This window comes from Trichoplusia ni, chromosome 20, assembly GCF_003590095.1.
Source record: "Trichoplusia ni isolate ovarian cell line Hi5 chromosome 20, tn1, whole genome shotgun sequence".
NCBI lineage: Eukaryota > Metazoa > Arthropoda > Insecta > Lepidoptera > Noctuidae > Trichoplusia > Trichoplusia ni.
Window position 1 is genome coordinate 4,511,030 of NC_039497.1, and position 14,977 is coordinate 4,526,006.

At 36.1% G+C, this 14,977-nt stretch overlaps 1 non-coding gene across 1 annotated transcript; it reads right to left on the reverse strand.

The window, feature by feature from the left end:
* Positions 1-13,664: 13,664 nt before the first annotated feature.
* Trnav-uac lies at positions 13,665-13,737 on the reverse strand. The gene has a single exon. It is a non-coding gene; the product is annotated as a tRNA-Val (tRNA).
* Between the last annotated feature and the right edge of the window lie 1,240 nt (positions 13,738-14,977).

The window sequence follows — 14,977 nt, forward strand, 5'->3', positions numbered from 1 at the left end:
GCTACGCTTGACGCGGTTGGTCCGTAGATGGGTGACCATCTTTGTCATAACGAGTTCCTCCGTGTTTTGGAAGGCACGTTAAATTGTGGGTCCCGGCTGTTATTCCTACATCTTTGACAGTCGTTACAGCTAGTCAGAAGCTTGAAAAAGTCTGACAGCCAGTCTAACCAAGGGGTATCGTGTTGCTCAGGTAACTGGGTTGAGGAGGTCAGATAGGCAGTCGCTCCTTGTAAAACACTGGTACTTAGCTGAAACCGGTTGGACTGGTAGCCGACCCCAACATAGTTGGGAAAAGGCTAGGCCGATGATGAATGATGTAGGAATTTAACACAGTCCGTTAATTTCTTGTTAGGTATAAAAATACAGAGAATGAAGTTATCCTTGACCTTTTATAATGGTACGTAAAACAGACAGCTTTTAAACAACTGCGGTCTCACCTAATGTAGAATATGTTGTACATGCTAGCTAATTAATGACATTTTGATAAACAAAGCGACTTGTTACATTCCACTAAGTCTACAATCCAAGGACAGATCCATCATAGGATTGGTTCTTTGCTATCAACAGATGAACAACCAAAGTGTTAGCAAATTTACTTCATGGAAGATGGAAGAAGGAGGAAGGTGATCGCAGATGTCAAAATATCCAAGGAGTGGAAAGAGATATCGTTTTAAAAACCCAAAGAATGTTGCCTGAGCATGACAGCCTCATGAATACATTTAAAACTGCGAATAGACTAGACTGGCGTTTACCAAGTGGGGAACATGACGGTACAATGCATCATTAATCAATGAAGTCGCATCATTCGAGAAAATGATTTCAATATAGTATCACGATGCAGACAACAGGTTTATTAATTTTATGTCAACATGTGCGTAAAAGTTGAAAGCGAAAGATTATGTTACATATCATTGAATATGTAATACTTACAACTTAACAAATTGAATAAACAATTAAATTCTCCAAATTTCAAATAGCTTGGTCGTAGCGAATACAGCGGCCTCTAATCCGATCGACTAAGTACGTACATTTCAGACTGGACGTTGTATCAGTAGCAAGAAATCTGTGTGGAGGCTGTGAGGAGTTCCGTTACACGAGAGGTAGCCAACCAACACACGTAAGTTGACTAGCAATTTGCACCTAGAGAATGGTTAACGTGTCTCATGGTTGGATGGTTAGCTTTACTGGAAATAATTTTCCAGTAAAGCGAAACATAATCTTCCCCTCCAAAAACGAGCCTTACTGCTTTTTTACCTCTGTTTCAAAGATGGGTTTACACAATCCCTACGTTGAGATGCCACGATACTACACTTGGGCAGATATGAGGCCAGAGTGGAAACTACGGAACTTCGTATTAGAACGCAACATCATAGAAAATAAATAATGGTATTTTGGTGAAATGGGTCACGCATAATGCTCTTAGTAACTAACCTTGTAAACAGCTCATAGCAATTGGGTCTCTTATGATGACCTAGCTGTCACTTGTTTCTCTAGCTGCAATTCATGTACATCGTGTTCCATATTATGATCTTTTATAATCTGACTGGTGTTTGCAATCTGCGTCCATCGTGAGGGAACTTTCGCTAGATTAATAAAGCCACCTTTGGACTATCAAATCCTCAAGAACTGAGGGTTTTTTTTAATAATATTCTACACAGACTGCAAGAACACGATGCTACACAAAATGCAATGACGCCTTAACAAAAGTTGAAGATCGAATGAGGCCAATTACTGGAAAAGACTTAACTAATTTTGGACTAAACAGACCACAATTGTGGTAGTTTAAGGCGAGAGCTAGATCACGATACCGATTTCATAATGCAACAAATAGCAGAAGCCTTCCTCTTTTAAAACCTGAGCAAAAGATAATTATTGAAAATGATCGGTTTGTTCTTTTTAGATGTTCCAGGAGCTACAAAGAAACCATTTTAAATCAATTTTTAGCTCAAATCCGAAGGAGTTGCTGTTGCAGTTTCTTCTTCTGGAATAGCGCACTCAGATCTAAAGATACCTTTGAACTTAGCTCATGAGGGAAGGCCGGTATGCAACATTAGTAAACGCAGTGAGCGAGGAAAAATGGTACAGCAATATAAGTTATTGATTTTGATAAGTCTACGAAATCCCACAAAAGAGCAATCGAGCACTCGATCACACAGTAAGAGACATCAAAGCACCCAGGATATCACGGGAGGGATGGTGCTACTTGTAGCTGGTGACTGCAGACAGACCCTTCCGGTGATTACAAGAAACATGGGTTCACGTGACAAAATATTTTCTCACCATAAATATGGGAGAACAACTTCACCACGATTCTCAAACCTCAATATACAGATACTCTTTCGAAAATCGGAGCGGAGCAGTATGCCAACTGACAGTAACGATACGATTACACTGAGTCGAGAGTTCTGTGTGGCGTGGGGATGTGCCGGACTTCCACCGACTAACAATACTTCTATTGCTTAAACCAGAGTCACGGTTTAGTATAAGGCCTGGGTCTGGGTATAGGTCACACATCATGTTTGACTGGAAGCCCCTTTAAATATTTTATTTATTTTACTCTGTTATGTTACTCGGAACCATATCCCTTAATGCTCAGCTATCTGTTAGTCCTGTCTTCGGGCGCCAGGCCGTATATAAGAAACGTGATATTTCAGATTTGATATACCTATAGTAGGTAACACAGGTGCACAGGTATTGCTGATCAATATTACAGCAAATATTGGTCTAAACATTTTAAATCAAAGTTACAACGAAATCTTTCTCACGTCATTATCCTCATCACCGAGGTTCCTTCAACCCGTCATAGTCGAGTCTGACTCGTATTTTAACTGCGAATAGCGCCATCTGTGACAAAGGCACGCTACTACGATACACAACTCCTTCCGTCGCAAACGTTAGTGTTGACGTGGCATCTAGTCGCACTCTACGCCTGTAGCGAGATAGTACAGCAATGGTGTAATAGATGGCGCTAAACTCAATAATAAAATATTTTCAAAAATCGGCAAAAATGAAGTGGATTTACAAAATACACCTATCAGAGATGCTCAGGATTTTTTTTCCCACTTATAGACCGGATAGATTCGGGGATATAATCAAAAAAAGAAATTTTATAAAAAATGCAAAAAAAAACTGACATCCCGTGGTTTTTAAGGTTCCGTACCTCAAAAGACTTATAGCGGAACCCTTCTAGCATCAGTTTGTTGCCTTTCCGCTTGTCTGTCCGTCAAGTTCTTTTTTCTCAGAAACGCGTGATGGTACCAAGCTGATATTTATACCGGATACTCAGGCCTACAGTCTCCTAAAGGTGTAAAAAATGGAACTTCTAAGACAACGCAATCAAAGTCATTTATTTTTATTAAGTAATGCGGCTGAGGTAGATATACGAACTCTTTTTGTAGTTGCAGCGTGCCGTCGCTTTGATAACTGTCGTAGCACTTGAGGTTGTATTGACAGCTCTGCTGGAGGTCATGAGAACATGTCTGTTGTATTCATTGATTAGAACAACAAGTGTTCCACCAAATAAAAACAATATATATACCATATTACGGAAAGGAAATAACACAAACTGTCAGCTGTAACGGCGTCAGATAATGACATTGAGATTGCAACTTTATATCTAACGCAGTAAGATTAATATTCTTGTGCACACCGTGATGTCGTATTCCAGTAAAAACAAAAGACACGCCAATGACGTCACGTCGATAATGAAAAAGAAAGACTGATAGTTAGAAAGAGAAAGATAATCAAGTAAAAAAAATATTCATATAAACTTTACCGTTTCTCAATTTGATATCAAAACAAAAGACACGTCAGTGACGTCATGCTGGAAATGAAAGAGAAAAGTAGACAATTAGAAAGAGAACGGTAGTTCATCCCACCACGAGAAACAGTGTAACTCAGAGATTAGCATTGCAGAGGTCTTAAAACAAAACACACGCCAATGACGTCATGCCCAAAATGAAAGAGAGAGATTCAAAATAAGAGTGAGAAGTAAAACTACAGGCGCTGAGGACACAATATGCTCAAAATTGTATCATATTTCTAAAGCTATAAGGTTGATTGTCATTTGATCATTCGACAACCACAAGAAAAATAAAAAAAAAATCTAAATTATTTTTCAAGCCATTGATTAAAATGGAGTAAATATAAATTGAACTTTACGCCTTACGGGTACAAGTCATATTTTCGGGTTAATTATTTTAAGGGCACAAAATAAAATTAAAAATAAATTTATTGATTTTTAAGTGAATATTAATTTATTATTTAAGTAACGCCGGAATGAAACAATATATTTTTTTTTTATTATCACGCACTTATATCTATCTCTTTTTAACACGCTTTTTTAATCTTTACACTGTCTCTTTCCTTTTGGGCATGACGTCACTGACGTGTGTTTTGTTTTTGTTCAAGTCTCACAGCTTGGGATATCAAAACGTGAAATTTCAATAAAATAATGTTTTCTTGTCTACCGTTCTCTGTCTGGTTGTTGTTCTATCTCTTTCATTTCGGGCATGACGTCACTGGTGTGTGTTTTGTTTGAAATCGCAAACCTTTATCCAAGTAAGCACAAGCACAGTACACATATCTCCATACAGTTAGGAAACTACGAAGAAAACTGTCAAAACGGCACACTCACACATACATACATGCACACGTACGAGACCGCTAAGGGGGGTTCGCGGTGCTGCAGTTGCGAGTGTCGCGTCATAACGAGTGGTCACGTTTAAATTTTTCTTTATAAAATAATTTTAACTATGCCTCGTGCTTATTGCGTTGCATGCGGCTGTTTGAAGTCTGCTGAATTAAAACCGGACCTATCATTTTCAAACTTCCTGCAGATTTTAAAGAAGACGGCGGTTATATAGCGCCTTATATTATATAATTATTTTATCTTTTTTTCTACTATATTTAAATTCTAGTTTATGTTAGATATCGGTTGCAATAGATTATAATCGTTTTCGTGAAGCAGATAGTTTTGTCTCGAATATTTAAAATCTAAGATGGCGGTTAAGTACAAAAAAAAATACTTTTTTGTTATGGGTATCGTTTTCATAGGTGTCGAGGGTGCTTAAACCTAAAATTAGATAAAAAAATAAATCCAACATGGCGGCTGGAAAAAATATAAACTTTTTTAGAATTGCGCCATCTGTGACAAACGCACGCTACTACGATACACAACTGCTTCCATCGCAAACGTTAGTGTTGACGTGGCGTCTTGTAGCGGTCGACACCTCTAGCGAGTTAGTACAGCAATGGTGTAATAGATGGCGCTAAACTCAATTTAAAAAATATTTTCAAAAATCGGCAAAAATAAAGTGGATTTACAAAATACAGCTATCAGAGACGCTCAGGATTTTTTTTCTCACTTATAAACCGGATAGATTCGGAGATATGATCAAAAGAAGAAATTTTATAAAAAAATGCAAAAAAACTAACTTCCCGTGGTTTTTAAGGTTCCGTACCTCGAAAGGCATATTTTTTTTTTTTCTACAGTCTCCTAAAGCTGTGAAAAAATTAAACTTCTAAGACAACGCAATAAAAAGTTACAGCTGTTTTATCGCTAACATTTTCGACACTCTACAGGGAATCAAAATACAATGTCAGATGCTGTCATGTCCGAGCCAGCCACAAAATTAAGAGAATTATTTACCATCATCCTGATATTTTGCCAACCATCTGACCCCTTAGAGTTATGGAATTAATTTCGTAATGCTTTATGTGACGATGTATTGAACAGAATGCGTAATGAGAATCAGGATATGACATTAGCATATAATGATGACATATACAATGATGGACTAATCTTAATTGAAGATAAAATTAATGAGATAGGCGATAAATCACTAACCGATTTTGGGCTACCTGTATCAAAAAGGATAAATTCACTTAAGCATCTATGTTTACGAAGCAATTATTGTACAGCATCCCTTGTGCGCGATAGATGGCGTTGACATCTATTCATGTAACTGGTCAATCAGTTCAAGATTCAAGGAATTTGAATTCTATTTCATCAAAGATTTAAACTTGGAAAATGGAAGGATTGATAAATGTTTTAAAAGATCAACAAAATGTAATAACGAAGGGCTTAACAAATTTGAAGAAGTGTGGAAATGATAGATTGACTTCTGAGTACATAGAAACAAGGCAAGAATTATTGGAAAAGGATTGGGATTTGTTCAAAGAAACTAACACTAAATTGTATGAACGATATATGACTGGAGGTATATCACAGAAAGTAGTTACTATTTACGAGGCCACTGAGGATGCTTACATTAACTATAAAAGTTTAATGAAAGCAACCCTTAATAAAATAAATTTAACGAAAGAGATACAGCCCAAGGTTTGCGCTTCATGTATTATCGGCCAATCAAATGGTTCATTTGTAAAGTTACCCAAAATTTCTATTCCAATATTTTCTGGCAAATATGATGAATGGACAACATTTCATGATCTTTTCACACAGATATTGAGATAGATAAGAACTAATAAGAAGATATTAAGTCAGAAGGGATAAAGTTATTGTTTACAAAAATGCTCAATCAAGACAGGCTTAAAAATATTTTTTTTGCAAATTCGAAATAAAAACGGACTGTCAACCGAACCTAAGTACAGACAGTTTAATTTTATCTGGTTTTCAAAAAAAACTGAAGACTTGGGGAAAGCTCATTCAGACCAGCGTATTCAGTCAACGGAGTGACGATACTTCAAAAAATGAGGAACAAGACAGCACTAAACACCAAATCAGGCAAGCCAGAACTAGTACAGAAAGTCACTATCTCATAAATATATAAATAGATGATACAGTGAAGTTGTGATCGCAGCTCACTCATTGTAACACCGATGTGTTCAATATATTGAGAAAATGGAATTTCTTTACGTTAACACACAAGAAGAGGTCATAACCAAAGCAGTGTTATTGTACCCGGTCCATGTTTTCAAATAGAGTATTTAAAAAGCTGTTTATAACATTGAGGATATTTTTACTGCAATTTAATAATAAAGAATTTCGTACGTCGCGTGCCTAAAAGACGAAAGTATTTTTCTGTAAATAATGGAAAGAAAGTTTTTTATGTCAACAGATACCCGCTCAACCGCGAACCCCGGTTGACTACGGTTTCAATACAATTAGCAGAAATGTCTGCGCAGTTCAGCAATGTAGATAGGAAAAACAATAACCTAACAATATTTTTGTATATTCAGTGTGTAGGGTGACCACATTTTGTAGATTTATTTTTACTATATTACTATACGAACGATGCATCATAAGAAAATACTTAAAACCCTAAATATATTCAAACAAGACGTGGTAAGGTAACTAAGATACATTTACTGCACACTCAATTAATTAGAAAGAAGACAGAAGAAAAGTTGTCGGCGAAGGGAACAACAGCAGCAGCGGCCGAATAGAGAAATGCAAATGGATTATAACGAGACATTGGAATTTTGACTCATTCTGAGATTCGTCATATAATTTTCTCTTTGCAGAAGACAGTTTCGAATCCTTTTTATTAGAAATCCTATACATTGGATACAGAGAACACAACAACACTGGAAATCACTGGACAATGGAATTTTGATTTAAACAATGTTTCTAAACGTCTGTTCACCATGAACGCGGGGATTAATCCTCGAGACTCAGAGGCTTGCTTTTATTTCATTTCTCTTCAAATTGTAATCACCATCTTCATCTATACCTATTATATATATATGCTGCACTTAGTTCGTCTGTCATTGTTATCCAAACTTTTCGTGTCTGATGTCTTTTTAAACTATTTTTCACTTCAAATTCAATTCAATTTTGATTTCCCATCAGTCGCCGGCAATATTGTGAATTCGAAATGTAGCATTTTTAGTTTTCTTCGGAATTATATTAAACGTATTTCAATGTATTTTTACAAGACTATATTTTGACATTCTAGATGACATTCAAAGTTTTTTTTTCTACCAAGTTTCTTAAAAGTTTATAACAATTGCGCAAGGAGGCCAAATTAAAAAAAAGAATATATCAAAGAAACCATTATTTGCTTTACATATGTAGGTACACGGACGATGTAATAACCGGCTTCTATTAAGAATCTTCTGTTTTGAACAGTTTTTTCTATGATTCTTATTCGATAGGCTCATTAAATAAAAACCAATAAGCCAAATTGAATTATTTATGGGATCTAATGGCATATATTCCGCACCGAACAAGGAATCACGCAAATCGGATCAGAAATTTCGGCCTGATTGATGTAAATATGTACATAAAAGCCACTAGTTAGATTATTATATTATGTAAGTGTTAATTTAAAAAAATATCTGTATCAATAATCGGGGTGACATCTTCTACTCAGAAAATACCCCGTAAATAAAAAGAAAAAAAAATGTTTTAGAAAAATAAATACCACAATCACACCCAAGTATAAGAAAAACAGACAAAAATAAACCATTGCCACAAAAATTGCTTTTGCTGATTACTTAAATATTATGTATAAAACCCCATTTGTGATAAATAGTCCGCAACCTCATTCATGAAGCCTATATACTTATAATATTCCCGCCAATACTGGCAGGTTGTAACATAAAAGGGCGGGATATTTGAATAAGAATTTATAATTGCTTACCTATTGCTACCATATTTAGCAGTTGTGGCGTTAACATTGTGAATATAGATCATGTAAAGTAACTAGATAATGTTGGACAGCGCCAGGCTGAGGAGTTTGTTACGACCTACGGCCGCCGTAAGGTCGGGCCTGCGGGTGGCGGGAGGCCACCCTGTCACTCGATCAGCCAGCAGGCCAAGAAAGAGACGGGCGCCTCGTCCTGCGTACCCGTTCTTACGAGGAGTGAGGGGTGGGCTTCTTACACCTATCCCTTGAGAAGGAGTCCAGAGGACTAGAGCCAGCCAGAGTCGCGCAGAGTATGCGCGAGCGATCCCGTGACTCTGGCTAAAGCAGTGGAAGGGGCCCGGGGTGTTTTTAGTCGGTGGAAGTCCGACATATCCCCACGCCGTGCCCTCGACGTGGGTTGAAGACATTAGCATTTCACCCCGGAAAAAAAGCGGCTGGGGAGTTTGTTGCGCCGTTCATGATGATCGGTTGAGTCGCTTTCGAGTGAAAACGTATCAACCTTACTTCCACATTTATATATTCAGTAGGGCTATGTCGGAGCATTGTGCACAACGACATCGTCATTGGTGGTAGCGGGGCTAGTGGGCGGCATCAGGGTAAATGCGAGCACAAAACAAAATGATCACAATTTCACAATATTTTAATGACATCAGCTGTTACAACAAGCCTAATTTATTGCCTCGAGGCTACGCGGGTCTCGGGGAGTCTTTATTATGTGAAGAAGTCTGAGTTTTGAGGCACAGTGAAATATCTACTGACTGTATGTGTTTATTGCATCCAAACTTACTGTCTTTATTTTGTTTGCGGTTCCTAGACCATTTCGGAAGAAGTTTCTATTGTAAGAATATTGAAATTAAAATTGTAGTTTTTAGGAATCAATGTGTTCGGCTAGATTTTTTTCCTTGATACCTTTTAAGTTTGTTTGGCGTGGCTAAATAAAATTTATCGTTATTATTGAATAACCATATTTGAAACTGATTAATTTAATGATTCTGAGAATATCTGTAATTGCCTTTTATAGTATTTAATTACTCGTGTCAATTACAAGATACTCAAATAAGATATAAAGCTAATTTTACCCTCCATGTTTAATATTTGTTCCACGTTCGATAGCCCATCTAAGACAGGACTAATTATGTATTGTGTGATTGGACATCGACCGCATTCGCCTGTAATTACTAGTCAGTGTTGCGGTTTAGGACTAACTTTGTTATCCGATAGGAGAGCAAGATGAGATAATATTACAAGATCAAATCATCAGAATATTCACGGAATGATACTGGTCAGTTTCGTGTTGAAATCAGATCCTGTACCGAGAGATGCACGTGGCACGTTGAATCACAGAAAAATACGAGTCGAAGTTCAATTTTTTCAAAAAGATACAGCTGTTTTATCGCTAAAAGTTTCGACACTCTACAGGGAATCAAAATACAATGTCAGATGCTGTCATGTCCGAGCCAGCCACAAAATTAAGAGAATTATTTACCATCATCCTGATATTTTGCCAACCATCTGACCCCTTAGAGTTATGGAATTAATTTCGTAATGCTTTATCTGAAGATGTATTGAACAGAATGCGTAATGAGAATCAGGATATGACATTAGCATATAATGATGGCATATACAATGATGGACTAATCTTAATTGAAGATAAAATTAATGAGATAGGCGATAAATCACTAACCGATTTTGGCCTACCTGTATCAAAAAGGATAAATTCACTTAATTATTGTACAGCATCCCTTGTGCGCGATAGATGGCGTTGACATCTATCGCGTTTGAATCGCGCTATGGTTTGTCAAGAAAAATATAAGTGTCAATGTTGACAAGAAAAAACAATAAAATGTGCATGTTCTAGAACAGCATACCGGAGTTTTATTTTATCCATAACTAGCTTTCCCGGCGGACTTCGTACCGCCTTAGAGTCGATGATAATATTGCTGATTGTTTTTAAGTAATCATTTTAAGTTGTATATAGGTTGTAAATAAGAAACACATGATTTAATAATATTGCCGATTGAATTAGTTTTTTATGCTAATCGCGTCCCTTCAGCAAGATCGCAACCACCTTCATATACATCTACTGCGACTTAGAGCCAAACTCATGGCTGCTGCCAATAGACATCTAGTTTATTTTTGATTTTGACTACCATTCCCCGATTTAATGGTACCACCTTCATGTATTACTGCTACCTGGTCTACTGGTAATCCCCTCATGACTTCTACCTACTCTAAGGTCCCACCCTACTCCCACGCGTACAGTACCTGCTACCCAGCTACAACCCTCATGAAATACTACTATCTGATCTCCTGGTATCACCCTAATGAACTACGGCTACGTGCTCTCCTGGTACCGCCCTCGTGCTCCCCAGCTTATTCCAAGCCTGATTCTTTTTTGTTATACCACGTTTTATAGTGACTGACGTTTCATGTCAAGTCACACGGGAACGCTGTCGAACGGGATAAAAAGTATCCTATGTCCGTCTCCTGGCTCTAAGCTACCTCCCTACCAATTTTCAGCCAAATCTGTTCTGCCGTTCTTGAGTTATAAGTGGTGTAACTAACACGACTTTCTTTTATATATATAGATTCTCACGAGTGTAATATAAAGGTCTATTCCTTAAATGCCATCTCGGTATTTACAACCTTTCGCGGTTGATCGCGAAAGGTTTGGTATAAACCGATAAACTATATACTAATGTTATAAATGCGAAAGCATCTCTCGTCCACCAAATAAAAAAAAATATATATACCGTATTACGGAACACAAATACAAACACAAATAACAAAAACGCACCTTTGCGTCGGCCGTTTACAAACTGTCAGCTGTAATGGCGTCAGATAATGACATTGAGATTGCGACTTTATATTTAGCGCAGTAAGATTAATATTCTTGAGCACACGTGATGTCGTATTCCAGTAAAAACAAAACACACGCCAGTGACGTCATGCCCAAAATGAAAGAGAGGGATTCAAAATAAGAGTGAGAAGTAAAACTACAGGCGCTGAGGACACAATATGCTCAAAATTGTATCATATTTCTAAAGCTATAAGGTTGATTGTCATTTGGTCATTCGACAACCACAAGAGGAATAAAATAATAATAATTTAAAAAACAAAAAACCCGCCTGCATGGATAACTACAATTAAAAATCAACTGAAAAGACTGAAACAAGATAAAAATACAATACATATATACTTAGAAATATCAGCACGGTAGTCTTTAATTTTTTTGCAACAGTATAAACAGAATTGCAGTCGGAGGCATGCGCAAAGAGATAATAATTTATCATATAGAAGCACTTAATTTCATGCCTCCAGTCTTTTCAGTTGATTTTTAATTGTAGTTATCCGTGCCGGCGGGTTTTTTGTTTTTTAAATTATTATTTTATTTATGTCTTTTTAGTTTATTATTATTTATTTATCGTTCCATTTAATATTAAAAATGCAAGTTATGTACATACTTAGAATCAGTGTTTAAAATCCTTCATTTTGATACCCCACTTAATATGCCTGGTAGATTTATTATTTTTATTTCCTCACATTATGGCTTCAAACAGCCGCTATATAGTGTTTTTTCTAATCTATCGATACCACAAAATAATGTGAAAATCCATTCAACGGTTCTAGAGATACAAGGTAATAAAGAATATTACATACATACAAGATACGCGCTAAACACATAACCCTCCTGGCAGTCGGGTAACAAATAAATCTAAATTATTTTTAAAGCCATTACTATTTAATTAAAATGGAGTAAATATAAATTGAATTATATGCCTTAGGGGATAAGTCATATTTTCGGGTAAATTATTTTAAGGGCACAAAATAAAATTAATTTATTGATTTTTAAGTGAATATTAATTTATTATTTAAGTAACGCCGGAATTCGAACAATATAATATTATTTTAAAATTCTTTTTTAAATTATCACGCACTTTTTAACACGCTTTTTTAATCTTTACACTGTCTCTTTCATTTCGGGCATGACGTCACTGGCGTGTGTTTTGTTTTCTCGGCGTCACTGGTACAATTTGTTGTGGAAGATCTATCTTACCACTAAAGGATGAAATACACTTTCGATGCCTTTTTTGTCTCGTTCTAATATCATATCTATCTCTTTCCTTTTGGGCATGACGTCACTGGTGTGTGTTTTGTTTTTGTTCAAGTCTCACAGCTTGGGATATCAAAACGTGAAATTTCAATAAAATAATGTTTTCTTGTATACCGTTCTCTGTCTGGTTGTTGTTCTATCTCTTTCATTTTGGGCATGACGTCACTAGTGTGTGTTTTGTTTGAAATCGCAAACCTTTATCCAAGTAAGCAGAAGTCATTTACGAGGAAATGAATTTGTAGCGATTTTTAGCTTTTGTGAATTTTGAGTTTGTTTGTTTGAACGCTCTGATCTCAGAAATTCTCAAAGGATGTTTTTTTGATATACGTAGTGTTATTTAATTTCATTAAATATCTTAGGGAATCACTGTTTGAACATAAATCTGCAGAAAAATAATAAAAACTACCAATGTATTGAAATTATTTTCAACTTTCATTTCCCACAGTAAAAATGGACGAAGTCGCGTACATATTTAATTAGGTACTATTTTTTATGCGACGCATAAAAAAACGAAATAAACGAGTGACTGTAAATTACAATTTCAAGTGTCAAAATGTATAAATTAGGGTTATATAATGAGTGAGTGAGCGGCTGACTGTAAATGCCAACAGTATCGCAATGCGAGCCGTTTCTAGTTTCATAGAAGGTCGCAGTTCTAACCTAACCTAACAGTAAACTTCAGTCGTAACTGGAGGCTCGCCCTGTCCTTTGACAGACAGACAGAGACACTTTCGCATGTATAATATTTGTGAGTATGGATTTCAGTAAAAGTTTACACGCAGACCACGTTGTGGGCAGCAGCTAGTTATAATTAATCATCTCGCATGTAATTTTGCCGATTTTGGTTTGAAGCTGGCACATTAATTACTGATTAATGAATAAACATCACGAAACATTGATAAAATATCAAAATGGAGGCATGTGTGGAAAACGATATATGGCCCGTGTGGGGATCGAACCCACGACCTTCGTACTGTAAGCACGACGCTCTCTCAACTGAGCTAACGGGCCGTGGTGAACATATTTCAAATTACCGACTACAAGGCGGAGAAAATCAATAAAACCAGTCTTCGAAACTCTTTTGAGATAATCAGTATAATAGTTTTAAAAAACACGTTTTTTATAGAAAACCGGACTAAAAAATTAATTTAAATTAAGAAAATAGTGTTAAAAAAAATTATTTTTTACTTTTTAGTTTGGCTTATTTATAATAGCTTGTTTTTTTTTTTAATTTTAAACTATTGCACGACTCATGATGCGGAGCATCAGAGAGTGATTTACGATCGAATTCCCTTTTTTTATAAATTAACAAAAATCATATTTTGCAAATTAAAAAATGGAATAATTTTATCAAATTAGTATATTGTCATCGGTCCTCAATAAATATACAAAGTTTGAACGAAATCTGGCCGTTTAAAGTGGGTCCAAATCGCGCCCAAAGAAGTCGGTTACAAACAAACATACAGGTGAAGCTAATAAAAAGCGTGTAAAAACAGCTTTTCTTGTAATCACTTTTTAGCTTTAAGGCGACGTTTAGACTACGACGTAAATGAACGAAAACTATGGAACAACCGCCTACATTTCGCTCACAATATTGCCGGCGAGTGATGGGAAATCAACCTAACTGTGATAATTACAAAAGATGAAGAACTACAAAGAGGGTGAGGGTCTTCAAAAAAGTGCTTAAAGAAAGTGAAAAAAAATAAAAAGAGAGCCATCAGACACGAACAGTTTGGATAACGATGACAGACGAACTAAGTAAAGCATAAAGATGAAGATGGTAATTACAATTTCGAGAGAAATGTTTGAGATTTGATTAGAAACAGACACACACAGGAAAAAAGTGGATGGTAAGGTTTTAATTGAAATATTTACATCTCCAAAACTAAATCCAAGACAGTGTTCACGCTTTGTTATTATGGATGAAGATAATAACAATGAATACTCACTGTAAATGTTAATATTCTTGCGTTCATTTGTCAGATTTAAATCACTTTCACGCCTTTGAAGATGCTCGTTACAATAGGTACCTAGAAGCTTTCTCGGACCGCTATTTAAGGATTGCAGCATAATTAACGTAATTACATACACAACGTCAATATGACAATCCTGACGGTAGAAATTTATGAAAATGTGAACTTATTGATTGTCTGTGCCAGCTGAAGAGAGACTCGCTGTAACTTTGAGGTACGTTAACAAAATAAGTAATTTCAGAAGTTGTTTATTTTGACCAATATAAAATATTATTTTA